General features: G+C 35.2%; 1 protein-coding gene and 1 long non-coding RNA gene across 3 annotated transcripts in view; one reads left to right on the forward strand and one right to left on the reverse strand.

Annotated features, from left to right (window-relative positions):
- LOC140749970 (terminal nucleotidyltransferase 5C) overlaps window positions 1-27,518 on the reverse strand; it is a 289,265-nt gene that overhangs the window by 40,011 nt on the left and 221,736 nt on the right. The window lies entirely within an intron of this gene.
- On the forward strand, window positions 10,144-10,562 carry LOC140750166 (uncharacterized). The gene is made up of 2 exons (XR_012103176.1): window positions 10,144-10,209; window positions 10,301-10,562. It is a non-coding gene; the product is annotated as an uncharacterized LOC140750166 (long non-coding RNA).

Consider the following 27,518-nt stretch of genomic DNA (forward strand, 5'->3'; position numbering starts at 1 on the left):
ACCTGAGTAATAAATCACGCTAAAATCTGGTAATTAAGGTACTTTGGTGGCCTAGACACAGTGGTATAAAACCCTTTCTCTGTAGGTGACTAGGGATTGTAAACAGGATTAGGTCAGTGTCGTCATACGAAGATTTTAGTGTTTCCACTTATATGTAAAGCATAGCTAAATGATATAATTACGAGATTAAAATATATATAATTACGGAAATTAACAAATAATTAGGTAGGCAAAAATTGACAAATTTCGAACTAAAATAAAATTGCTACGATTTGTTATTATTTGGCGTAGATAGATTTACCTAAATATCGTTACACTTTACATAGCATTTTTTGTAAAAACAGTTTCGAGTTTCGACCTCGGACTATCAAAACCTACTACGTTCCGTAATCAAATAATAATACGCTATTAATATTAAAAATACGCTATTAATTATAATTTAGTTCATCTTAAAACAGCTGATTTCTAACAATAGCCGGGCATTACCATAGCCTTCAAATCGGCAGTCAATAACATCGTAATACGTTATAATGAAACCTCTTATATGAAACGGTATGCACGCACCACACCACTCTGTAATTACTTTATATAATGAAGCAATTATTCACACATACACAAAAACACACGTTTTTCAATGTACGTAATAATAGGCTGTACGTAAACGCAATAATGGCGAAATTGCTGTTACAGGTGATAGGGATTAGCTGTTTCTATGTGATGATGATGATGAAAATTGCGAATTTTCGCATTGACAAATTTAGTTTGATTTGCACAAGAATAATAAACGTAATGAACCTAATACTAGTCATCTATATATCTAGGAGACTTTAAAATAACTCCAGCTTTTGAGCCTAGGTCTTAAAAGGTGGTAGGATCAATATCTTTTGACTTCGGAGGTACCACCCCCCAGACTATTTCTACCGGGAAGCAGATTTTGCTTTTCCGTGGTCGGGTGTAAATGTCGCTTAGCTTACATATGAAGCGAACATCTTAGTCCTTAGGACGACCGTGATCAACCTTCCCTATCCTATATGCAGTTGATTACAGGTGTTCATGGGCGGCAGAGAATACTTATTATCAGGTGAACTGCACCTACTTACTTGCATATGCAATTAGTAAAACAAACAGACATTGTATATAGTATATACCGAGATTTCTATACATTATTAGAATAGTATGGTCCGCGAACTGCTAGTCCGCTTTGAAGTTGTTGCGAGCAGGTAGTCATACAATTTGCTATGGCGACGCGATTCATTTCTATATTCAGAGCAGACTAGCAGTTATACGCGGACTATAGTTACTACAATATAGCGGCTTAATTACAGTTACTATAAAAAAGGCGTGTCCGACATAACATGTGTAGACAAAACCCATACATAATACAACAAGAACGAATTTTTTGTCGCACCAAAAAAACTGTACCGCGCGTATACTTATTACACTAACGAATCGAGAATTTCTGGTGATAAGTAATTGTCTTACAACCTAGTTTAACAATGCAAGGTCGGCAACAACAATAACGTGTGTATTAACTGAATAAGTACGTTGAATAAGTGCGTAGAAACGTAATGAGGCTATATGTATTTATCGACTAGGTTTTGACCGCGGCGGTCCTCGTATTATGAAACATCGTGAAAAATTTTATAAAAAAAAACTCAAAGGTTTTTTTTTATAACATAGGAGCAGACGAGCATGCAGACTATGGTAAGTGGCTACTGCCGCTCATGGACATCTGTAATCAACCCCAGATGGGATTAGATATTCCTACCTGACGTCGGTCACAGTTGCGCCGCTACCTCTGAGGACTAAGTTGGAACGCCTCGGAAAAATATGTCTTCCTTACCGTTTTCAAACCAGAATACAGCAACTTATAACACTAGCATTATAAGGCAGAAATAGGTGTGGTGGTGTGTTCTACCGTTCATCATGTGTCATATATAGACCATTCTTTCAATGCGGAACCCTGATTTAGTTATACAAGGCGCGTAACCTTTAAAATGGGTCATAAAAATGATAGTAAATCCATGAATACGCCTTTGATACGTAAAATAGAAAGATACTTCAACGCTTTGACAAATAACAAATTTCTAGAGAAAATTTACGTATGAATAAATAATACTACTTAATTTAATTAATAAATAAATGTTTCAAACATTTTAGTGATAAATTAGAACGTAGACGTGGCAACATTTTATTTACGCAACAATTTCAATGCTCAAAACTGGTTACACTTTCTTGTTAGGAATGATGAATCTATGTATTTTACTCATCTAAGGAATACGTAAACCGTTTAAAATCTCCTTCAGATAACATTCATAGTAATAGAAATGGTACTGACATTGATATAAGTAACGGCCGGTGAAGCACAAAGGGATTTACATATTTATCGCATTTTGACGTGCTTAGGCATATGATTCTCAATTAGCCTTATTCATAATATTTTTATTGTTATTTTAATGTTAAGGTCGGGAAATGTTTCATTGAAAATATATTCCCGGAAAGTGAAAGAGACTTAAACATTTTACTTTATTAGTAATAAAGTTATCAAATGAATTTCTATTTTGATAAAATTTCTGCCTACGGTGGGTTTTGTGTGGACTTTTTTTGAAATGAAAGATAAATGAGGTACTATCAAAGATATTCATTGTTATGAATACTTCCTTAATTAAGCAAGATTTTGGAAAATAATAAACCAGAAGTTTAATTCAGGAATGTTTTGAATTTTTATTATATAATAAATGTAATGTAAGCGTATTTACAGTTTTCTACATTCATAGCGCCATTAAGATTTCCCGTGTTGTGTGTATAACAGACTAGAAGTTCCAGAGTAGACATTCTGATTTAGATATCTGCCTGGGTGGATTTCTTTTTATATAACATAAGAGTAGCAGACGAGCATGCAGTCCACCTGATGGTAAGTGGCTACTGCCGCCCATGGACATCTGTAATCAACCGAAGATAGGATTAGATATTCCTACCTGAGGTCGGCCACAGATGCGCCGCTACCCTTGAGGACTAAACAGCCTCGAAAAAGTCTGTCTCCCTTACCACACCCTTCAAACCGGAACACAGCAGCACCTAACACTGCTGTTATTAGGTAGAAATAGATGTGGCGGTGGTGTCGCCGGAGTCGAACCACGAAGGGTTCTACCGGAACCGTTTGTTAAACATACAACCGGTGATAGTATAGTAACCATTCGTTTATGTAAGTCGTCAAGGTTTATTTAGTTGTATTAATAATACACACAGTTTTTATGAAATAATATATAAAATTATTTGCATTTTCTTCCTTTATTACAAAACAAACAAACATTTAGACTAGAGTCATGAACAACTTTTCAAACTCAGAATTCAAATTCAAAGAAGTGACAGAGCTTAAAGTTCATAAATACATAAAAGTTTGTTTATTCAACTTTATAAAAGTCCCGAAGTTGAGTTTTAACTGCTCTATAGAGACGAAGACAGGAAAACATAAAAGCATTTTTTGCAACCCAAGATACCTATTATCATGTTTTTAGTCAGACTTATTATAAAGTATTATGCAAAAGCAGTAACAGTATATATATATAGTATAAATATAGGGTTTCAACTTTTCTACCCGACTGTGGAAGGTGATGTTTTTGGAGCGTACGATCATTCTTTCCGCGTACGTGCAAGATGTGGAATAAACTTCCTTCTCAAGTATTCCCGGAGCACTATGCATCTGAAAGAGTCCTATGTGACTCTTTATAAAAGATTGAAAAAAGCTGTACTTCAAAGTCGGCGATGCATTGACTCCTCTGGTGCTACAAATGTCCATGGGCGATCGTACTTTCCATCAGGTAGCTCGCCTTATCGTTAGGTTCTATGAAAAACAGTCGTTAAACCCATCAGAGGCCCTACGATACATACGAGTATTTAATGTTTGTCAAAACGTTCTCCGGCACAAAATTTCCAATGCCGTCGAAAGTGCCACGAAATCAACTTTGTTTACCATCGCCTCTATCTACCGTTATCTCTTATCAAATGTGTATCTGACGCACGTTTAGCAGTCATGGCTATGCGATATGGGTGCGATATTTTTCCTAACTGATTAGACGCTTTCTACACTCACACTAGGATTCCCTATGTCGTGGGTGAAATGGACACACAGAAAGACACAAACACCTAGACCCAGAACAGATATGCAAATTCAACATTCAAATGTCTATTTGGCCGGGAATCAAACCCGGAACTCTTTGCGCGTCAGACCAGTATGGTAAGCGCTCCGCCTTGCAGGTCGTCAGTTAACATTTTAATATTTTTTGATTTATTAATTAATACTTTATTGAACAAAGCTTTGATGTGGAACAAAATGCGGGCTTAATGCTAAAAGAATTATCTACTAGCTAACCTTTGGGCTGTGCAGAACATAATGAAAGCCGTACAAACATAAAAGAAAACAAATGCGTTTTATTTGTAAATCTTTTGTTATTAACGTGTCCCAAAAAATTGGGGAATAACATTTAAGGTACATACTTTCGTGTAGCGAAATCGAATACATTCCTGCTCCACTTATTTCTTATATTTATCAGTGTTTAACGCTGCTGTGTTGAGATATTAATAAACTATCAGGTACACTAATCCTATCTGGGGTTGATAATAGACATCCATGGGCGGCTGTTGCTACTTACCATCCTGTGACCCATTGCGTCTTCAAATTCTATATAAAACTGACGCTTGATATATGTTGATATATTTATACGTTGAACCGGCGCCAATGCAATCATATCGCGTATTATTTAGCAGGTTCAGTGAGCAAGAAAATGGTTTAGCAACAAAACTGCGACAACTATTATCCGTTGCGGTCACCCGTTAATGTCAGCAACAATGTTGGGTTACTGGGCAACTATTTTTAGCCCACAAATACAAATACAAATACAAATACAAAGTCTTTATTTGTAGAATAAGGTGTATACATTGGTGTTACAGTCAAGAATTTTCGCTCATTCTGCCATAAATGGCGTACAAATATAATTTTAAGTCGCATTTTATTCAAATTATTAAATTGTAGATACTAATTTCCAATATTATTAAAACGTTAATAAGATAAAATGTCAATAACAATAAAATGTCACATAAAGATAAAAATGAATAATGTCAGTGGTATCACAATAGAAAATGTCAAAGAAGCATCAGTGGACAATAGTAGATTATTATTGTATTTATAGTTCAATGTTAAGACCAAAACATTTCAGACCACTCAGCAAATCATAAATAATCATATGTAACTATTCGTCACTGTAGTTGAGAAACTCGACTAGACTATAAAAACATTTGTCAATTAAATATGTTTTTAAATTTCTTTTAAAACTGATAAGTTCCTCAATATTGCGTATATTTTTTGGAATTTTATTATACACCATAGGCGCTATTCCAAAGAAACTTTTTTGATACCAGCGACTTTTTGCTGGGATTGCGCACAACTTATCTTTGTGGCGTGCTCTTGGGATAAATTGAAATTTTTCGCTGTTCGTTCGTATGAAAATGGCACATTCAAGAATGTAGAGTGATGGCAATGTGAGTATTTCATGTTTGATAAAATAAGGCCTGCACGAATCTCTCGGCTTTAAATCCCACATGGCCCTCATGCATCTTTTCTGTGATTTAAAGGCGAAGTCACGGTACATGGAGTTGCCCCAGAAAATAAGGCCATATCTTAGTGTTGAAGTCACAAAACTATGATAGGCTGTTAATACGACAGTTTGGTGGACAAGATTTCTTAATTTACGTAACATATATGAATATTTACTAAGCTTACTACACACCATATCAATATGATTTTTCCATTTTATTGCTTTGTCAATATGAAGTCCTAAAAACTTTATTACATCTGCGTCGTCAATTTTAGTTCCTGAGTAATTTATGTTTAAAATTGTATTATTATTAGTATTGGATGCTTTGTTACTATTAAAATTCATTATTTTCGTTTTTGATAAATTAATTTTTAAATTATTAATTTGAAACCATTGTATTATGTCAATAATTGATTTGTTAATGTCATTTTCTAATTCTCTTTCATCGTCATTTGTAAATAATATTGTACTATCGTCAGCAAATAGGGTCATAGGGTGGTGTATTTTTGCCGGTAAATCATTAATGTACAACAGGAACAGTAATGGCCCAAGTATACTACCTTGTGGCACACCGTGGGATATAGTTTTGCATTCAGATTCATAATATTTAAGACATTTTGTTTCTAAACATAAAGTTGACAATTGAGTGTATTGGTTCCTTTCTGTAAGGTATGATTTTAAAAGCTTTTGGGATGGTCCTCTTACACCATATTTGTACATTTTATTTAAAAGAATAGTGTGCTCTACGTGATCAAAAGCCTTCGTTATGTCCATAAATAGAGCTGTTGATGGTTTTTTTATATCTTTATTATACATTATTTGTGATAATAAGTTATAGACGGCCATATTAATATTTTTCTTTTTTCGAAATCCGTATTGTTGAGGGTTAAGAATTGAGTATGTCTCTAAGAAGGAGTAAATGCAATTATATATATGTTTTTCGAAAATTTTTGAAAACGCCGGCAGTATTGCTATTGGTCTATAATTATTAATGTTTGTTGAATCTCCTTTTTTAAATAAAGGTTTTATAACACCTCGTTTTAATTTGGTGGGAAAGACGCCTTTTTCCAGACATCCGTTTAGGATATGACATAATACTGGTGCAATATCTTTGGAAACCTCTTTGATTATTTTAATATTTAAGCCATCATACCCAGAGCTATTCGTATTCCTTAAGGAAGAAATTATTGTAATAATGTCTGTTGGTATAGTAGGTGTCATGAACAGTGAGTTAATACTGTTGTATTTTAAATTGGAGGCTTTAGTTATGTCACAAATTCTATCATTAACAATGTCGGTAAAATGTGTATTAAAGGCGGTTGCTAAAGATTTACCCACCGCTGGGTATGACATTGATAAAATACGCTTTCTACACTCACACTAATATACTGACGACCCGAGTGGCGGAGCGGTCACCATGCCGATCTGACGCGCAGAGGGTCCCGGGTTCGACCCCGGCCAGACAGATTTCTAATTGATGAATTTAGGTAGGTATCTGTTTCTGGGTCTGGGTGTTTGTGTATTTGTCTCTGTGTGTCCATAGCACCCGCGATACAGGGAATCCTAGTGTGGGGCTGTGAGTGAAGAAAGCGTATGACCTCTGCGTATGACTAGGATTCCTGAGTGCCATGGACACACACGGACAAAAACGAATACGCAAAGTCATCGTCAAATCAAAGTCAAAGTAAAACACCCAGACCCAGAGAAAACTAAACTCATCATTCAGATATCTGTCCATCCGGGGATCGAATCCGGGACCTGCGCGGCATCGGTTGATTTAAGACTAACTTTGGAGTTGATTACTGGCTTACGTGACTACTTACCATCAGATGGACTGCATGCTATTGGTACTGCGATTTACTAATAAAACAGTAACTAATATCTAATATCCACAACTAAAATCATAATTTACATCCTATCAACTATCAACAAAAACACAGCCCTAAAATATCAGGCAAAAAATACGGAGCATATTTGTGTATGAATAATTTTCAACTTGAGCGACCAGTAGGTGTCGAAATGAATTCATATGTGCCGTATATTGAAAATAGTTGCGGTTACTATGTAAATTAGGGCACGGTAAATATATATAAGAAAACAAAAAACCAACTGCTTAATACTGCTATAAAATATGTCACCTCCCAAAATTTAGATGAAACTAACGACACCCATTTTTGTTTAAATCTGTCAAGCCGTTTGGAATTTAGCGTAACTATTTATTAATCTGTGCTTTAGAGTACCAAACTATGAAACATGACTACATACGGTTAAAGATTAGTAAAGATTACTCACTCCTAACAAGAAAATGTAACCAATTTTGACAATTGAAATTGTCACTGTCATTTATTTTCGCGTTTGAAATATATTTTAAAAAAATAGTTTTTAGATCATTTACGAGTGAAACGATATTTCTCAGTACTTTTTCTTCGTTTCGTGTTTTTGTACCACTTAACTGCGCATGTCGGCATTGTTCCGCGTAAACTACACCATGACAGTCATTAAATGGCTGACAGAACTGTCAGCCGTTTAAGCCATTTAATGGCTTCCTTCAATTACATGGCGGTGAGATATCTATACTTATCTATACATACGGTCGAAAAACATTACTCTCCGCAGGGAGATAAAAAGTGTCATAATTAAAGTGGACACTATGTATTGGTAAGTTATAGGTGTGTTGATTTCATATTGGAATTCTGTCTCATTCGACTAGATAAGATCTTACGTAGTTATATCTACAGATATCAGTTTCGTAAAAACTTTGCATAATTTTCTAGTTCGATGAAGTATTCAATGACGCTGACAGTACTTTAATAAGATTGCAGTAGCAGATAAGCATGCAGTCCACCCGATAAGAAGTGGTTACTGCCACCGATGGACATCTTTAACCAACTGCATATAGAATAGTTTTACCCGAAGCTACACACACATGCATCGCCTCCTCCTCCTGAGGACTTTAAGTCATATGTTAGTTTGCCGGCATTCACACCCTTACACCAAAACGTAAAACTCATTCACGCCAAAAATAAGTATGGCGATGGTAACGCCAGCGTAGAACCGCGAAGATCGATCTTCGACTATGTTCGACTATGTAAACAAAAAAAAAATATGAACTCAACAGAACTCCCATCGATATTTTGATTCTCACTTTTCACAAACAATAAAAGATTATGACTAAAAAATATAGTTCTGAGATTAAGAACCGACATGCCGTTATCATGTCGTAGACATATCGGTGATGGCCGTGATCTTGACAGTGGCATGGGCGTGACAGACCACTATCAGACGATGTCAACGAATTACATAAACGTTACGTAACCTCGCCTATCGTCGTAATAAAAGCAAATGAGATAGTAACGATGTGTAACTAGAGCCGAAGATAGAAAAGTCTTTGTGGTTCGAATCCGGAGTCACTACCGTCACAGTACACTACATCTATTTCTGCCTAATAACAACAGTGTTAAGTGCGCGAAGTGTGTACCTTAATCCGCTACTCATTTGTGATCGGCTTCCGGAAGAATCCCCGTTCTGCCAAAGATTCTTACAAGTGTCCATTGACTCCATGAGACCATATCTATCAAGTGGAATACATTCTTATTGGCTCTTTTCTTTTTATAATAAAAAAACCTTGTAATATTTATGCCCTAGCGGTCATCCTTTATACTCTCAAACAGCCGGCATTGCATAACGTAGTAGCATCTAGATCTGCAGTAGCCGTGATACAAGAGTGTAATAAAAACATCATTAACTACTACTAACTACTAACATATACAATTAAAACACGTGCAGTGTATAGTCTCGACAGTTGGTGCCTAAAATAATGACTATGATACCCAATGACCTAGTTATAGACTTTAAATTTTGGAAACATATGTCAAAAGTAGATGTTGTCTAGCAACAAACTGTAATTCATGATTAAATTTCCCTAGTAAACATCTTGATTTGATGTATTATTATTAAATTTAAAGGAGATGTTTCATTTTCGGCCATCTCATGTACACTATATCTAAAAAACACGAATAATTTGTATAATTGAAGAAAAATACACATATATTTTGATAACGTAAAGTATTCCTGTTTAAAAATATTTAAAATAAGCATTCCTCATTGAAATATTAAATATGGCGGAATACTGTCAATGTCAAGTTTTCAAACCTATCGATGTCGGTCAGGGAACCTATGTGTACCCCACACATAGGATACTATACTCTTTGGATGTCGGTAATTCTGTATTTCGCTGTTTTTGTCGTAAAGTTATTGTTACCTTAGTACTTTACAACCTGGCTTTTGTTTTGGGTATCCCGTCATCATTTCTGAATTTAATTAATTATTTATAATAATTATAACAAAACCACCTTTTAAATAGTATCTGGTTTAATAGATGTAAGTGACATGTCAAATTAAAAAAGAAGAAGTTGTCAATTTGATATGTGTAAAAGTAAGTGTTGAATAAATATATACTGATGAGAAGATTCCATTTTAATCCTGAATATGTTTCTACTCTGTGCTGCTTACGATTTTGGACTGATTCTACCTTACTTGCTTACCCAGCTTATGGACTCTTGTGATTTTCGTGCGATCGCTGTGGATTGTGTTGACAAGGATTCAATATCATCAGGTAAAATATCAGTTAGTTGTATTAATCGTGAAATAATCGTTAATAATTTTAAACTAGAGAGGCTAATCTTTTTACATTTCTCTTTTTTTAGATAATTACATTAGCAAGACAAGAACATTCTTGGGATGACAAAATAATCAGTTATTATTGCAACTGCATCGCTGGGAAACAAACCGTACTCGTAGGTAGTTGCGCTCACATTATGACCATTGTTTGATGTTTGGGCTGAGCTCGTCACAGGATATTACAGAACCTGCTACATGATTGGATGAAAATATTGATAAGGGAAGATATTGAAAATGAATAAATAATGTATCTAAGTGAAGAATAAGTAAAATATTATCAAATGTGTACTTAAAGTTGTTTTATTTACACACTTAAATGTTTTAACTAAAATAAATTGGTATAGAAGTACATATTTTGGTATGTTTGTTTTAAGTCAAGATTTATGAAAGTAAATATAATTAATGTTTATCAAATATAGGCATTGTTTCTCAATACATACAATACAATATTTATATATCTACGCCCATTCGCATAAAAATATATTAAAAAGTATATAATGTATATAGTAAGTTAAAATAGAATGACAGATGACATTATTACTGTAATCACTACCGCCATGATGTTTTTCCACTGTTGTGTTGCAAGTTTAAGTGTAAATTATTGTTTTTTAACAATTAAACGAACATGATTTGAAGAAAATGAACCCCTTCGAATTGTTCTTTGCAAGTTTTCTTAGTTTTTAGTATAGTGTACAAAAGGTGGCCGGGAGCCCATACATTTTGAAACATCTCCTTTAACTATAATATTTTAAAATTAAATGTTTTTTTTCCATCATTGAACTGACAACGGCATTACTAACATTGTGGTTGGTTTGTATGTTGCAGTGTTTGTAGACAATATAATAAAGTTACTCTTTTAGACCGTAGTACTCTTTTATTGATCTGTGGTTCAATGACTGTAGTAGAAATTAAAAATACAGGCCTTTTGAATAGTATAAAAAGTAGCAAAAGATGGTACCTACCTGATCGTAAGTGCCTATTAACAATGAGGTCTGAGTCCGAAAGCTTCAGATAAGTATGTCTACCTAACCACATCGTATAAACAAAACACAGCAGCGATAACACTGCTGTTATTAGGCGTTCGGGTTCTACCGCTTTCAAAAACCTGTCTATTTTTTATAACTTAATATAAGTTAACCATTTCTGTCGCGTCACTAATTACCGGCTAGTTCTTGAGTGAACTTTCCGAGCGAAAGGCAAGGTTTGCGACAAGGTCCAACTTTTATGCAAATAGTGAAATAAAACACGAGAACGAAGGGCGACAGGACTCTCCGTGCACGAAAGTCGTTGAAAATCACACCAACTTATAAGGACAATGGTTTTTTCCCGAAATCAAGTCAAGTATCATGGTCACGGATTAATTTAACAATGACAGTATTGTGGTATTTTTGGTCTAAAATGACAACCCGGTTTGCAACCTGCTTTACATTTTTTGATTTGTCTTTAATATTAATTATTATTTGCTTTATATCAGTTCTTTTATAAAAAAGGACTTTGTTTTAATAATATACCGGAGACTAGGGTTCGTGCTTTGCTGGTGACATGACGTCACACAAAGACAAACACGAGTACTCACAAGATGAGAAATCTAAATTCAACATTTAGATATCTGAATTGTTGGGAATCGAACCCGATATCCTTAGCGTGTCAGAACGGTATGGTAATCGTAGTTGAAAAATAAAACTATTTATAAAATTAACAAAACCATTTTGGTTTTAATTAAACCCAGTAATAAGACAGTCGGGCCGCCTGATAGAAAATATTTAAACGTCACCAGAATATTTGCTAAAAGGAGTCGCCGGTGAATCGCCAGGTGGGAGGAGTACGCACCATTCTTCTTAAATTTTGTCAAAGGAAATAACGAAAAGAAGCGAGATTTAATAACAAGCGTTCAGGTGAACGCTAAACGCTCACGAAATCTGCCGACCGACAGTTTCAATTTAATCAGCGAAAACGGCAGGGATATTAGAATCCGTAATTAACCTTGGATACAACCTTTGAATTTCAACCTTCAACTCAGCAGGATATCGAGATTAAATTACCAATACTTTTGTTTTGGTGAACGTATTACTGTATGTGCACTAAACATGAACTACTAGTAGAGCCCGCGGCTTCGCCTACGTTTAAAAAAAAACATAATGACAAACATATAACTGAAAATTGGAATGACAGTGGCGCACTCTAACGAAAATTGGCCGTACCAACTCAGAAACCTACGTCGGTTCATGCACAACGACTTTGCTACAGATCATCACATGATCAAATGCATAGTTTACGATTCTATAAAGGGCCTATAGACAAACATTCATTTTTATATATCAACTGTAGATTTTATCTCCGTGGCAATGCAGAATCCAATCAATGTCAAAATATAAACAATAACAATCATAGTTAATTTGAAGTGCAAGGTGAAGTAACAATGATCGAATGGAAACCGGAACTATATAAAACTAAGTAAATTAAATATTTTAATTGATATTGACGGAATCACGGCAAATTTTTATTTATAACGAAACTGTGTCTTTTAGCGGCGTCTCCTAGTCCTTAGTTCTCTCAAGTAAAAATTGGTAAAGAAAAGTAAAGAAAGCAGAAGAATACGAAGAAGAATTTGAAGTAATTGCCAGTGGATTTAGAAGCATGAAATCGTGCACAGATTTGTATGTAATTTAAAAGAGCGCTAATAAGGAGTCTTAACTGGAGAATGAAATTATTTGAATCTAATCCTATATGTATATCCTATATATAATAATCCTATATCTTTTTGGTTTGCCTGGGATGGATCCCTAAGTTGGAACTTAAGGAGCAGCAGACCAGATCGACCTCAATCGCAAACAACAAGCTCGATTTATACTTCAATTAGTTAAATAAAAATTAAATTATTTAAATAAGAATATTCAACCAATTATTAAAAAACGAAAGAACAACAATGTTAATTTACCCAATAAAAGACCACAGCTAAAACAAACAATACCAAATGAAACTGTAATTGAAAAGTGTAATAAAAATAATAATTTATCAATAGCAGCCAATCTAAAAATATAAAAGGAGAATATAATTGGAATTATGAATATAAAACAAAGAGAAATAGCAGAGGTAAAGATGTTTCCGTACTAATGAAAATTGCCTTACACTTAGATTACGAAGATCAAAATAAAATGTTTCTCTTCCAATTCCGAGGGGAATGTATTTTTATTGTAACCTTTGATGGAGGCTCTGTTGGTAAATTGGATCTATTTTAGCAATGTCATATGTAAGTACTTAAAGAAATCTTCATCGTTCTTTTGAGGTTTATGTTCGCGTCTTACATTTAACGAGAGCAAATAGTTTATCCGTTTTATGAAATAGAGTTTTGGGAAATAATGCATGTATCATCATCATCAACCCATTACTGTCCCACTGCTGGACACGGGTCTCCCCTCAGAATGAGAAAGATTAGGCCATAGTCCGACGCACTGGCCAAGTGTGTATTGCTAGACTTAACATATCTTTGAGTTTTTTTTTTATATATAACTCTCAGGTGTGTAGCTTTCCTCACGATTTACTCCTTCACTGTTTAATCAAGTGATAATTAATTTATAATACGACATAACTTTGAAAAATCAGAGGTGCCTAGGATTTGAACCTCGGATCCATCGTTCGAAAAGCCGAGTTTCTTAAACATTAGGCTATCACAGCTTTTTTTTAGTATGTATGTATACCAGATTGGTTTAATTGACTGCGATTGTATGCCCATTACTGGGCGTGGGCGTGGGTCTCAGCTTCAAATTCGGAAGATTAATAAATTATTGCTTCAATGCAAACAAAATGGGTATCGAATTTAAATTAACTGTCATTTTTAAGCTAATAATAACCATCTGGATTCCTACGAACAATATTTAAATGCCTTTAAAAATTGTACTTAGATTGTTTTTTTGAGCACCAAATAAATAAAACATTATAAACTGAATTTTTGTGCCTGATTTTTGCCTCTTAATTTCTGAGTTCATGAACCTATAATTAATAGTAATAAGAATTAATTAAATATTTTTTAATTAATTTTAATTAACAGTCCTCATGAGTATTAATAGGCTTATTTCTGAAGAGTCAACTCATTTGAATTTATAATCCACCTTTCAATGTAAAATGACAATACGATGTTAAACAAAGTGGCAAATTATTTTTTCTCCGCTAATTGGAATTTCCATTTATTTTCCCAAGTTCATCCTTAGCGTGACCATTTGGGTCAAGGATTGTATTAGACTTGTAAATATTTATCGTTCCAGTAATTAGAAATGACTTATTAATGCCGGTCTTGATTGATGAATGATCAAATTATCTGTCAACATAGTAGCCTAAGGCGGCCTGCGCACGGTGCAATTAGCGGGCAATATATGACAAGCAATTAGTGTTAGTTCTAAGGTGTATTTTTTATTGAAATTGTTAATGCAGTTCATCTGTTGGTAAGAGGTCACTCATTAGATATCTGTATAGTTAATATTAAGATATTAGAGAGTATTACTTCATTTTGTAGCTTTGCCTGTTAAACAATGTTTTGATTTTCGCAAATATTTTAACATTTAATTACCAATTACTGTTAAGTTGTAAATTACTCAATTGACTATACAATAAATCATATGATTATTACTAAAAAAAATCAAGGCTTTATATTGAAAATATTGTATTTTAGTATGTGATCCTAAATCAAAAAGAAAAGCGTGGTCGGCGCGACCATCACATTTGTAATCTTAAGCACTTCGTAATTAAAATAATACTTATTAATTAGTAAAAAATAATTGTACGAAGATGCTCTTATATGATCCGATTACAATTAATATTAATTAGAGCGAAACCTTTTAAAATGTTGATATAATTTGCATATTAATATACTTCTGCGTATTGCAAGTAGGTAATTTGAATATGTTGTTGCAATTCTTGTGAGAGGATGAACAAATTTCGGAGTATGTAATTAAACTTCTCTTGTATGCCGTTTCCTCTCCTGAATCAATTAAAGTGTCATCATCAACAAGCTATTTTTGTATCACTGCTAGGCTCTGGTCGCTACTCATAGTAAGAAAGGTTTACGTTTTAGTCCACCACATTGGTCAATTGCAAATTGTACACTTAGCTCACCTTTTGGCACGTTTTCTTTTGGCACATTTCTTTTATTCGATTCGATTCGGATTCGAACACCGGACCCCCGGTATAATATCCCACCCCACCACCACAAGCTTATTAATGGTTTCAATTAAATTATGCTGATAAAATTATCATAAAAATGGATAAATGGTTCAAAAAAAATTATCTAATTTAACCAAATATTTTCTATTACAATCTAATATTTTCATAAACCAATTTCAAGGAGTAGACACCGAAGGAAAATCCTATGTGCATGCGACATTCAAAGACGATTAACAACGATTATTTATCTAATTGTAATATATGTCAAAGAGGTGTGAAACGTCAAACTTAATTAAGTGTTTAAACAATGATTTATATGTATGATCCTTTAACTTGTGGCCTTTCGGATATATTGCTAGTTAAGGATGGATTGGCAAGGGATAATTAGATTTTCGGATTTCACTACGAGACTTGCTTTGCAATGAAATCCGTAGGCGAACTAAGCCTTTTCTTGTTCACGAGACGGGAACCTTCAAAAAGTGCCCGATGGCATGGGAGCAACGCTGGGTTATGTGGTATTTTCACTGCACCAAAATCCGCGTTTGGTGCAGAACTCCCGGATCTCCGACGGACCACAAATGGAGTCCTCCGAAGGCGATACCCCTATCGGGCTCTACTCTCGAAGAGCAACCCAATGTACGCTCCTCCCACATCATCAGGTGATTACAACGGTATACATACATATAACGATATAAATACCGTAAAATTTTGAAGGTAGTAGAACCCTTTGTGGTTCGACATTAGGCAGAAATAGGTGTGGCGGTGGTGACTCAGCCGGCACCACCGCCACACCTATTTCTGCCTAATAACAGCAGTGTTAGGCGCTGCTGTGTTCCGTTTTGAAGGGTGTGGTAAGGTAGACAGACTTTTCCGAGGCGTTCCAGCTTAGTCCTCAGGGGTAGCGGCGAATCTGTGGCCGACCTCAAGTAGGAATATCTAATCTATCTGTGGTAGATCACAGATGCTCATGGGCGGCAGTAGCCACTTACCATCAGGTGGACTGCATGCTCGTCTGCTACTCCTATATTATAAAAAAGCATTAGCCATCGCAGTGCGATAAAAAGTATTATTTCAAAGAACTAATCATGATACAGATTAATAATCACCACAACACCACATGTAATCGTTAAATTGATTTATTTATTACAGATGCTAGGTAGCATCAGGTGGAAAGCACGTCATAACTTGGGGAACTACGGTAAAAAAAACCTTGTTTTTCCTTCCTTAGCTTCTACTTTATTTTGCACCTTTTTCTAACTAATACGGGTAAGTTAGTCACGTAGTCACGTTCTACTACTTACTGTAGTAAACACATTATTTCTCATTGTTTATATGGAAACCTATTTTTTGATCTAGCAAAAAATGTATACGTACATTGACTTAATAAGACATAGACATCGAATTTTGTAGTGAATTTACAAAATGTGTTATAATAAAACTTAATTTAACTTCACAAAGGATGGAGGTAATCTTTTCAAAGAATGAGATGTACAGTCAGCTTCATTAGTAGATAAGCAGATCAAAATTACAAAAATACACCTATACGTTTATAAGTAGCTAAACACGCCTAGCGTCATAATTAGATGAACATCGTAAAGCATCAAAATTAGAACACTAATAACACTAATACGTCAAAAGTAGCTGAAAGTGCAAAATAGCTAACGTCACTTTTATGATATGTCATTGTTCAGCTTTTGACACTGTAGCGTTCATCTACTTTTGAAACTTTACGACGTTCATCTAATTATGGTGCTAGTTGTGTTCAGCTACTTATGAACATTTGGGTGTATAGGTATTTTTGAAACCTTAATACATTCATCTACTTTTGGAGCTGGCTGTACATACAATATACTTACATACCAGTCACTTTAAAACCATTATTCTTCAAAGTCGGGTAAAAAAGATAAAAATAAAATTACCTAATTCATTAATATTTAAAACCACAAAGACGCTCATAAATAATCTCGTTTGAGTGTAATTTCATTGGACTAGGATTAAAGGTTATTGGCATTTTGACATGTCATCATAAGGTCATATCACCTGACATTTGCTAGCAAATACCCAGACTCAGAACAAAATCTAGATTCACTATTTTGGGTCTGACCGAGGATCGAACCTGAAAACGCTAAAAACTCGAAATAATGGTGACAATAGATTAACTTTATTCTTCAATATACATAGGTATATGACTGCAAATGATTATTTTATTATCTTTTCTTTTGTATCTAAAATTGTAATTATTACAATCCATCCAACAATTGCTTAATGTTCAGTACTGAACACAGACAGAGTGATGTATTCAACATTAGTTCCTATGTGTGGATTTCTTCTGACTTTCATATGAGTCGACCAACATAGTCCATAAAGGTGACATTTTCTTCTGGACTTCAGATAGAACCCCTATTCTTTTTTTTATAATATAAGAGTAGCAGACGAGCATGCAGTCCACCTGATGGTAAGTGGCTACTGCCGCCCATGGACATCGGTAATCAACCCCAGATAGGATTAGGTATTCCTACCTGAGGTCGACCACAGATGCGCCGCTACCCCTGAGGACTAAGCTGGAATGCCTTGGAAAAGTCTGTCTCCCTTACCACACCCTTCAAACCGGATTAAATAAAAGTATTATTTAAATTTATTGAATTACGAGATAGGGAAAGTACATAATGCAATTCAAGAAAATAATCCTAAAAATAGGGTCAGGTACTTACTAAATATTAAAAATTACATTGTTAAGTTTGCAATGAGAATGACAATAGAACTAATGAGCGACAGACAATAATAGAAGACACAACTTATATAAGTATTAAATGTTTGCAATATTAAGTCGTGAGTTAGGTATTAGGTTGATGTAAAGGGGATTTCACATGAGACGAAGGTGGCAATTAATATCTACAAATAAATAAAATTGATTGTCTGTTTGTAACGTAAAAATAACAGATATTAATTGCATATCAAATTAGATACCTATAACAAAAAATAATTTATATTTTTGTTGTGTCTGTCTGCTTGTCTATTTGTTTCGGTTAATCTCCAAGGTAGCTGTAACGATTTTGATGGGATTTTCATTAATTTATGTTTTAAGGAGTAACTTAGGCTTGATGATTGAAGGTTTTAATGTTATCAAATAGAGAAATAAAAGACTTATCTAAAATGAAAATTGATGATGGTATTTACAGGCAATCGATTCGAAGGTGGTAGAACCCTTTGTGGTTCGACTCCGGCGGCACCACCGCCACACCTATTTCTACCTAATAACAGCAGTGTTAAGCGCTGCTGTGTTCCAGTTTGAAGGGTGTGGTAAGGGAGACAGACTTTTCCGAGGCGTTCCAGCTTAGTCCTCAGGGGTAGCGGCGCATCTGTGGCCGACCTCAGGTAGGAATATCTAATCCTATCTGGGGTTGATTACAGATGTCCATGGGCGGCAGTAGCCACTTACCATCAGGTGGACTGCATGCTCGTCTGCTACTCTTATATTATAAAAAAAAAAAAAAAAAAAAAAAAGAAACCACGCTTATTTTTCATTACATATGAATATAAAAATCATTGAGCTGATTCAAAATAAAATATTTCCATTATTGAAATATCGCCAGAATCGGTTCCAGTGAGAATAACGCAATGCAAATCCATAATTCATAACATCCGTTCTGAGTTCGCGGCAATAAATCTTACATTGCAACTTACATAATGTATGGTAAGACGCTGTTAACTATTTGAAAACTGTATTCCTTGACGTAACTTGATTTATTCTCCGCTGATTATAAGTACAATGCCGGTCATAGTTTAAGCCGTATTCAATTTATGGCCCCGATGCGTTTGCATTCTGTTATTCAATATTGCTTAATAGTATCGAAGGTGCTAGAACATTTTGTAGTTGGACTCCAGAGAGACCATCGCTATAATTTGATTCTTAAATGAAGCGCGGCAGAACGGCTACCTGATGGAAAGCAGTTACCATCGCCTGTGTACATTTGCAACACCAGAGGGGTCGCTAATGCATCGCCGCCTTTGTATTAGAGCTCTTTTTGCAACTTTCTTGAAGAGCTTAGTGTCATAGCGCTCTGGGAATACGTCGGGAGGAAGTTATTGCTACATTTTGCACTTTCTTAATAATTGCAGTTACATAATATCTATTTTTAACCGATAACAGCGGCGTTAGTGCTGCTGTGTTTTAAACGACATTGCCAAAAAAAGCTCAAAGTACTGAAAAGTACTTAGACATTTTAATAACACCGTTTTAGGAACTTTATATAGGCTTTAGATAGGCGTATTATTATTAATAAAAAAATCATCCATTTTTCATAATTATGGTCGAATTCTGCCCTGGTGTATAAAGCCCTTGACCAGGAGTTTATTCAAATTGACACATTTTCATCTGTTGACACACTTGTATGTCCATTATCACTCAAGTGTTTGTATCGTGGCTTATCAGTGTTCCGAAAGAAGCACTATCTGTTATCACTATTACTGATAAGGGCACTTCTATGTGTGGGAGTTACCACCAGCGACGTAATAGTAGATTTGGACGAAAGTGCTCCAATTTGAAACTCGCATGTAGTAGAGTGTGGTACCTCTGTCACATCTTATTCTAATTTATCAATTATTTTTTATGGTTTGTTAGTAAATTTAGTATCAAAATAATAATTTGATCGGAAATGGTCATTATCTTATATGATTAAAATGGATTGAAATCCTTTTTGAGGTCGGCAACAGATGTTTTGCCAAAAATCTGAGGACTACATTGGAACCGCTCATAATTCAAATGAAATCAAATCTCTTTATTTGTGAATATAGGTCTTACAGGTGTTCATATGGTTATATTAAGTGCGCTATATTCGACCCTTTTGGGTGTACAATGTCATTTGTATACCTTTTATCATTTATAAGTCCATTTACAAATCTTTAAAAATAAATAAAAAAAAGTAATTAAAACACAAATAGTGTATTGTCTTCAGAGGAGCATATATCAGCGCTTGAAACTGCTATAAGGCATAAATAGCGGTAGCGATTGTGCGTCCAGGATACAAGCACGAAGGATTCTTACATCTTCATAAAGTAAGGGAAAACGCTTAGTGTTTTGTTTAACCATACGCTTCAAACCAGAACACAGCGCTTAACACTATATGCCAGAAATAGAAGTGACGGTACCACATTCGAACTAAAGCGAATTCCACCTTTATAAAACAAACAAAAGATACCAAAGGTGGACGAACTTGATAATCAACATTGTTACATTATTATTAAAGTTACAATTAATATAATCTTCCAAAGTCAAACGTAAAGGTAAACAATGATAATATTGATCATTTCATTTGTAATAACATCTAGAGATTATTACAATTTGTTTAAAATATTTTAAAATAAATATTATACATTTTTCGCTGTTATTTGAACGTGTCCTTCGATGACTTTCACTTCAACCTTAGTTATAAGATTTAATTATATTGAAATTTTGTATTTTCGGTACTTTGATTGCGTCAAATAGATGAAATGTTTTATATAATGTAGATAATATGAGGTCAGAGTTACCTTTGGTACTGACTATATTGTAAGATACAAAAATATTATAAGTATCTAAAAATTGGCGTCATGATTTCTATGTCGGATTAACACGCAGAGAGTTCTGGGTTCGATCCCCGGTTAGGCACATTCATAATGAATTTAATTTTTTGTTAAATTAAATTAAACTTTTGATGTAACGTAACGTAACGTAACCGACGTTAACAGTAGTTAAGAAAATTAAATAGTGACAATCGCTAAATCTACCATTTATTTCATCACTAGTTTTTGCCCGCGGCTTCACCCGCGTTTAAAAGAAAATAATATGACATACTAACATACATAAAACTGAGAAAATTCGTAAATTCATTGGAATGGCAGTGGCGCCATCTGGCGAAAATTGATCGTACCAACTCTGAAACCTTCGTGGGCTCATGGACAATAATTTGATAAAGATCATCACTTGATCAAATGCATAGTTGACGATTCGATTCTTACTTATATCGATTAAAATAATCGTTTTTTTTTGGTCCAAAAGATCGATTCTCTGATTAATCGCCATCCCTACTTCCCGTGGGATTTCCGGGACAAAAACTATCCTATGTCCTTTCTCGGGTCTCAGACTATCTTTGTACAAAATTTCATTAAAATCGGTTCAGTGGTTTAGGCGTGAAGAAGATACAACCAGACAGACAGAGTTACTTTCGGATTTACAATATTAGTAAGGATTAGTAGCCAATGGAAGATCATGGTCGCCTAACAACCGAAAATCATTACATATGCCACATAATACAAAACAGCAGAAATATTCAAATACCACAAAATTGGTCCACGTTTTCGTAACCCAGAAATCTCTCCACGCATCAATATCACCCAGTCGGTCACGAGACCTTGGCTGGCGGGCCAGATTACTTGAAAACCGATCCGAAAGAACGGCTTTCGACAATACCGCCCCAACAATGGTAAGATGATACTCTCGCCTCTGTGGTTTTGCAAAAAAACCGATTCGCCGTTAGCAACTAAAGGACTGAAGACTAAAAACTCTACCTACTGGTCACTCGTTGAATACGATTGTTTATTGAGAACCGGTTGGGTTTAAGGCCGAAAAGTAGCAAAACGTTTGGTCTATGAGAACAGTAAACAAGCCACATAAAAATAAAAAAGTAGGAGCAAAAGTTTGCCTTTAAATGACTTGAACATAGAAATAAAATGGAGACCATCTTTTCAATTTTATATAGAAGTAGTAGACAAGCATGAAGTCCTCCTGATGGGGAATGGCTACAGCCGCCCGTGACATTTGATTCATTAATTTGACATCTATACATATAAATAAAATTGGAGTGTGTTTTTAATATTGAAATAACCACTTTTTACTACATGCATATGAATATACATACGGTACATACACCACGATAAAATCTTTCAAAATTTTGTTTGTCTGTCTGTTTGTTTGTTCTGGCTAATCTCTGAAGTGGCTGGACCGATTTTGGCGGGACTTTTATTGGCAGGTAGCTGCCTGCTGATGTAATAAGGGGTAACTTAGGCTACTTATATTTTAGAAGTAGCTGTGCCCGTTTCTTTTTAACGCGGGTGAAACCGCGGGGCACAGCTAGTCAAATGCGTTGTACTTTTAAGTGCTGAGTTGGAATGCGTCGGTAAGTATGTCTCCCTTCCCACACCTTCAAACCAGAACACAGCAGCGCTTAACACTGCTGTTAATAGGCAGAAATAAGTGTGGCGGTGGTGCAGGAGTCGAACCACAGATGGTTCTACTACCTCTTAATGTTGTGTGAGTGAAATTTGAACACTTCATACTTTTTTTTTTTTTTGTTGACGAGGGGGAAACCTTCAAAAGGTACCCTATGCCGTGGGAGCGGCACGGTTGTTATGTGGGATTCTTACCGCACTAAAACCCCCTCCAACGGAACGCAACCGGAGTCCACTTGGCGCGTTGCCCCGCGGGCTCCGCCCAGGTGAGCTTGAAACTCACAGCACCATCTGGTGTTCACGACGGTATGCGACCACAAATACCGCCGTCCATCCCGGGGTTGCTGGCCGGACGGTTCGAGCTCCCACTCTTGCCGTCCGCAACCCCGGAAGCCCCCTTTTAGTCGCCTCTTACGACAGGCAGGGGATACCGTAGCCCTATTCTGGTCCCGGAACTACAGGGACATGAACACTTCATACTAGGAGACTGTTGTTCAGGTCACAGTTTTACAAATATGAGTTAATAAGTATGATTTCATTATTTGGTGATAAGGCCAAACGTGATAATGGTTATTTTTGTCCACTAACAAACCAATAGTGAGTGTATTGGGGTCGGTCAAGTGCTCATATCATTATCATATCAAATTATGATTTTTGTGGTTATAAATTACCTAATTATTTTATAACTAAATTTTGTTATGGGGTACCAAAATAGATAAAACGTTTAAATATTTTGATAATCTGATATCGCGGTCCCAGGATTATTAAACGACAGATTTAATGTCGAATATTGGTATGTCACGTATTTACTTTTCAAAATTACCTGCAAGACGCAAAATATATATTTTATTACTCGCTTTAACAATAAAGTTCTAAATGCAGTATTGCGTAGCGTAAAAAACTGTATTTGGCCAAAATAGTAGAATATGGCCTAAATCCTGTTTCTAAGAGGAAACTTTTACCAAACAGTAATCAGTTGTTTCAAGAATCAAACAAATGTACTTTATTCATCACAACATAACATTACATGTCCCAATAATCACTAAAATTAAAATAATATAAAGAGTGTCTAATTAGGAGTACACTTTTGAAATCAAAGTCATCTTGAAGGTCTTGAAGTCATGTAATAATATAGTCACATAAACGGTACAGAGTAACGATATAACAATTATACGTAAGTAAGTTCACACTAGTGATTAGAAGTATTATAACTACACAAGTATCTCCGTTATTCGACTGCTCTTGCTGAAGTCTCCGACCAGAATGTCGCTCTCTGTTAATTCGAGCGCCGCCAAGGTGTCGTCCCCACTTCACCTACCCGCTTCTGTTTTTAAACTGTAGTATCAAATGAGTCACTTATTACTTTAATGTAACGTTATAAAAATGTGATATCGTTAATATCCAAGCTTCTTATTAACGACGATAACATTTTACAACGCCACCTAGCGGTAGACTGAGCCTGTCAATTAGTCTGACATAACGAGCCTATTACAAGAAGTAGCGCTTCATTAACCAGCCTTTATAATATAACTTTTCCTTAATTAACATTGTAGGGCCAGTCGATAAAGGATTAAGTAGATCTTACAATATATAAAGGTGGTAGAACCCTTCAAAGTTTGACTTACAACCCCACCTATTTTTGCTTTATAACAAACAGCAGTGTTAAGCGCTGCTGTGTTCTGGTTTGAAAGGTGTGGTCATAGATAAGTATAGATATCTCACCGCCTTGTAATTGAAGGAAGGCTTAAACGACTTACAATTCTGTCAGCCATTTAATGGCTGCCATGGTGTAATTTACGCGTAACAATGCCTACATGCGCAGTTAAGTGGTACAAAAACAGTAAATGGAAGAAAAAGTTATTTGTAAATGATCTAAAAATTACATTTTTTAAATATTTTTCAAACCCAAAAATAGATGACAGTACAATTGAAATTGTAAAACTGGTTATGCGAGAGAGAGAGAGAGTTGGAAAACCTGCTTATGCGAGACGTCTTAATTCACTCTTCAGAGGCACCACCGCTTCACCTACAAATATTTGAGGTTTACCAACTTAGTCCTTAAGGGTAGCAACGTATTAGTGGCCGATCCTTGGTAGGACTCTAACATTACCTAGGGTTGATTATAGAAGTCCATGGGCTGCACAAGCCACTCCCCACGAAGTGGCCTGAACGGTCCTTCGCTACATCTGTTTTTTTTTATAATATAGGAGTAGCAGACGAGCATGCAGTGCACCTGATAGTAAGTGCCTACTGCCGCCCATGGACATCTGTAATCAACCCCAGATAGAATTAGATGTTCCTACCTGAAGTCGGCTACAGATGCACTGCTACCCCTGAGGACTAAGCTGGAACGCCTCGGAAAAGTATGTCTCCCTTACCACACCCTTCAAAACGGAACACAGCAGCGCCTAACACTGCTGTTATTAGGCAGAAATAGGTGTGGCGGTGGTGCCGCCGGAGTCGAACCACAAAAAGTTCTGCCACCTTCGTGTATTACAAGAACGGTCCCGATTTTACATATATTTTGGATACATAGCCCTAAGTGATAATGGTCATGATTAACTCTGAAAGTCATGTATAAAAGTTTCCATTCTGTTGCTACACAGCAACTGATACGCTACTTTGTAGCATACATTGTTTCTAATCGATATGTCAGTAACAAGTGTGAAAGTTAAAGCAATTGCACTATCTGCGCAGGGCAATGTTAGCAAGCAGTTAAGATATAATGTTTTTATATATAATGACGATATGATTATTTTTGAGGGCGTATGTGATAGTGTGATATTGAAGCTGTTGTTAAGTAATGGAAAATGCAAAATAAGTGTGGTGGATCTTGGTTTTTTGAATTATATATGTATCATCATCAATCCATTCCTGTCCTACTGCTGGGCACGGGTCTCCTCTCATAATGACAAGGATTAGGCCATAGTCCACCGCGCTGGCCAAGTGTGTATTGGTAGACTTCGCATACCTTTGAGACTTTTTATGTAGGTACAGATACATATAATTATTATCCATTTTAACGTTGACTGAAAACACTGCTGTTATTAGGTACAAATAAATGTGGTGGTGGTATTTCCGGAGTGGAACCACAAAGGGTTTTACCAACATCCAAGGTAAATCTTATATATAAAATTCTCGTGTCACAATGTTAGTTTTACCGGCTACCGAAACGGCTTTACCGATTTTCCCCAAATTTTATATGCATATTCAGTAGGGCTGAGAATCGGCTACTATCTATTTTTCATAATCTTAAGTGATAAGGGTTGTTCACCCTTGTTAATTAATTTCAAATCAAATAAAACCATATAGTTTTCTTAGTAATAGATCGTAAAAGAAAAGAAAGTGTCATCTACGACTTATTACCAATTGGCAATAAGTTGTTTTGAAAATACGTCCCACGTCAATCGATCCGAGATGACGTCAGTGTGAAACCGGAAAATTATGTATGAAAATCTTGACAATTGTCGCTCTCTAGCCCTATCTATGTACTTATTAAATCCTTTGTTTTCAAACTTACGCGTATGATGATGATTGCAGCTGATGTATATGTGTTATATGTACCTGTAACAAAATAAACATATGTTTATTAAAATAAATATTATACCATAAATAAATATTATATAAGTAATTTTCATTTTGTCACAGAATCCGATACAAACTCTACTTAAAATTAAATAACAAACAACAACTGGACTAATTTTAGGTATTAGACTGAATACGCTATAATTTTAGTTCAAACAGAAATAACTATTCGTTTTTGCTAGTGTAGGATTCCTCAATTTATTAGATCAGAAAGGTCTAGTTTCGCTACGTATTAAAAAGTTTTGCTATGTATTAAATAATATATAAGACCGTTCATACCGACACTAATACGTATTTTATAAGGTACTAAGTAGCAAACGAGCTGCAGTCTATCTGATGGTAAGTGGTCAGTGTCGCCCATGGTCAACTGTGACCAACACGGGTTTTACCTGAAGCAAATTACAGATGCTGTGCCACTCCTGTACCCTTACCATGAGTTTTCAAAACATCCCATAATTTTACGTTACGTTGACTCAATCCATTATTCTGTTCCGTTTGCTTCAGTAGACTGAGTAAACGTAACAATAAGTAAGTGCTCAAGTTTTTTTGACTGCCTCACATGTTCGCAAAAAAGAGAGACAAAACATAAAGCGCCATTTTGTCAATTTAGGCGATTAATGTTAAGTTACTGACACTATAGTTCTGATACAATCCGCTAGGGGCACTGATTGGAATTTTGTATGGGCAAATACAAATAGCAAAACAGTAATATTTGTCAAGAGGTAAAAACTCATGGTAAGGGTACTGATTACGGGGCTAAGAGTTTGCCTCATATGTAAGACAGCATCCACACCCTTCCACAGACCCTTCCACATTTAATTTAATAGTAAAAGCCGTAGTTCTGGTGAAAATGTGAAGACTAATAATATTAAATTTTAAAACTTAGGTAATTTTAAACATCTCACTAAGATTTGTACATAGGTATCGGCAACATAGACGCAATTTGAGCTAATTATATTATTACGAGGCAAAAGGCACCTCTGATTTTTAAATAAAAATATAAGTGTTTTTTCAAGAGACCAAATTATAAATTTAATCAAAATGCCTTATCATAAAAATATGTTAGAAGAGCTACCTCAAGTAATTTAGTCAAACACTTTAATAAATAAAATAGAAAGATACTTCACCACCTCTAAATTGTATGAAGCCACAACAGGCTGATTTGTCAGTTACTTTTTGATACTTGAAAAAAAAAAACATTTTTAGAGAAAATCTACATATAAACAACTAATGCTACGTCATTTACGTGATATGTATTTCAAAAATAATATGCGTTTATGTAATAAATATGTATTT

Source organism: Epargyreus clarus, unplaced genomic scaffold, assembly GCF_041222505.1.
Source record: "Epargyreus clarus isolate Ecla_fem2 unplaced genomic scaffold, WU_Ecla_fem_2.2 ptg000019l, whole genome shotgun sequence".
NCBI classification, from domain to species: domain Eukaryota; kingdom Metazoa; phylum Arthropoda; class Insecta; order Lepidoptera; family Hesperiidae; genus Epargyreus; species Epargyreus clarus.